This window comes from Suricata suricatta, chromosome 16 (assembly GCF_006229205.1).
Source record: "Suricata suricatta isolate VVHF042 chromosome 16, meerkat_22Aug2017_6uvM2_HiC, whole genome shotgun sequence".
In the NCBI taxonomy this organism is placed as follows: domain Eukaryota; kingdom Metazoa; phylum Chordata; class Mammalia; order Carnivora; family Herpestidae; genus Suricata; species Suricata suricatta.
The window spans coordinates 9,284,996-9,287,531 of record NC_043715.1 but is presented as its reverse complement, the minus strand read 5'-3'; positions in this window follow the sequence as shown (position 1 = coordinate 9,287,531).

Sequence of the window (2,536 nt, the reverse complement as noted above, 5' to 3'; positions counted from 1 at the left end):
GGAGGTCGGAAGCCCCAGGGAGTTCACATGTCCAGGAATAGCCTCTAGCCATGCAGAAAATTTAATGATAAATACCCATGTCCTTGCTTCTTGGGCGGGGCACTCTGACCCTTCCACAAGGGTCTCCTGTGGGTTTGAGTCCCCTCTGTGCCTGAGCTCACCTGCTTATGAATGCACCCTGGATGGCTTCTTTGTCTCACTTTCCTACTTCCTGATGGGAGCTTCCCGGGATTACCTCCAAAATAAGCCATGGGCACTCAATGTCTTGTTTCAGGATAGAATCCAGCCTAAACAGTATATTTCATGATAGAAACAGGCTCCCTCATTTGGGTTCATAATTGGGTTTACAACGGCATGCTCAGTTCACTAACCAGCCTTGTCTATTTGGCTTCCCATCCATCCCCTCTACCATCCCCTAGCACCGCCTCAGTTGAGGCTCTTGTTATTTATTTGTTTGTTTATGTCTCTGACTGACCTCCACGCTTCCAGCAAGTCTATCATTTAACCTACCACCCACTTCCTGCCAAAGCTATTATCCTAAAACACAGTGATGCCGTTCCCTGGTTTTCATTTTTTTAAGACTCCAGTGGCCTCCATGATTATGCCTTAAATTTTATAACCAGATACATAAAACACTTCAAGAGCTCGTTTGAAGCAATCTTTCCTCTAGTCTCCAGTGTTTTCTCTCACCTCTTACCTTTCCATGTGTTTGAACGTGCTTGGGATCTTCTCTGACTGAGGAACCTGGCTTTTCCTTCAAGGTCCGGCTCAAACATCTGCTCCTCCATGAGGAGCTCTGCAGCTCCAAGGCCAAGTTCCCTCCTTTGGGCTACCACAGTTGCATCTGCATTCACTGACTCATTCATTCCCTCAACAAGGGTTTTTGTCTTACCAGCATTTTCTACTCAGTACCAATCATGTGCTAAGTCCCAGGGAAACCATGCTGGATAAAAGCAGAAATCACCCCTGCCCACAGTTGGAAAAAGGAAACGGACAGTAATCATCAGGTGATCATATAAAAAAATTCATTACAAACTTCCAGGAGAGTTTGCCATACAGGATGCAGACCCAGCCTGTGGAATCAGGAAGGGGTGCTTAAGTTGAAAGGGAAGTAGATGATAACACCAGGTGAAGGACGTGCAACACACGTTCCAGGCCAAGGGAAGACAGGCGGTAGGAGGGAACACAGTACCATTTTTGAGGAATGGAAGGCCAGGGCGTCTAGAGCAGAGGCCCAGGGAGGATGGAAGGAGGAGAGACCCTTATACTTTCACTGTGTCGTTTCCATTTCTTGGCTGTGTCCTTCCTGCCTCACCCTTGAGAATAAGCTCCTTAAAGGGAAGGACTATGTGTCACTGAAAGTCCTACCCACCCCCGCACTTAGCACAATGCGATTAAACAAAATTAATGTACCCATTTTATGGATGATGTTGCTGAGGATCCTTAAGGTTGAATGAGTCGCCCGAGGTCCCCAGGGTGGCGGTCTTCGCGCAGTAATAGAATATACATCCATCACTCCTCCACTAGGAGGTTTCTCTAAACAGCTACAAGGCAATCTCCCCGCACCCCCCTCCGCCAATACCCCCTCCTGCCTGTCGTTTTTCTAAAAAGTCCAAGTTTCTCTATAAGCTCCTTTTCAAAGGGCTCATAACAAACCCCAAAAAGCCAGGGGACGGGGAGCACAATGATCTTCTGGTGGTCAAAACAAAAAGAGGACCCTTTTCTGGTACAGGATTCTTTTCTGAAGCCTCTTCGATGGCTGGAAATGGTGCGGGTGGTGGGAACTAGCCATCACAAGAGGCTCCTGGAGATGCCAGGTAAAGAGCATCCGCGCGCTGACCCGGAGTCTGGAGTGAAAAAGACCCCGGTTTAGACTCTTCCGGGGAGTAAGTGGGATTTCTCGTTTCCCGCTTCCCGAACCGTTTTGCCCTTCCAGCCGGCACCTGCGACCTGGGAAACAGCCCCGTTTCTTGACTCCCCCCCCGCCCCCCACGAGCTGTGCAAGAGGCGGCAACCCTGTCTCCCGGAGGCATCCTTTAGGCCAAGATGTTCGTCTCTGTCCCTTTCCAGGCGCCGAGCCCGCGCCGTAAATAACAAAGTACTGCGCCGCCCGCGGAGGACACGGCGTCCTCCCTGCGTGTTTTATTCACGAGTCTTGGGCAAGTCTGGGCTCTGGGGCTGCGATCAGGAGCCCGGTTTGAGACTGGCTCTGGAACTGGAGTCGAGGCTTCGCTTGGGCAGGGAAGAGAGGCGGGGAGCGAGGGGTGGAGTGGAGGGGGGTGACGGGGTGGGGCGGACAGGGGCGCGGCTCTTGCGAGGATTACGGTGGAGGCTGTGGCCCGCGGCGCGGCTCGCAGAGGCTGCAGCCATTGCACCGCCGAGCATCCCACATTCAACAGGAGGAGCCCGCGGGAGCCGAGCCCGAGCCCCCCGCGCCGCCGCCGCCGCCGCAGCCCGTGCGCCCCGCGGCCCCGTGCGCCATGGCCAAGGAAGGCGTGGAGAAGGCGGAGGAGACGGAGCAAATGATCGAGAAGGA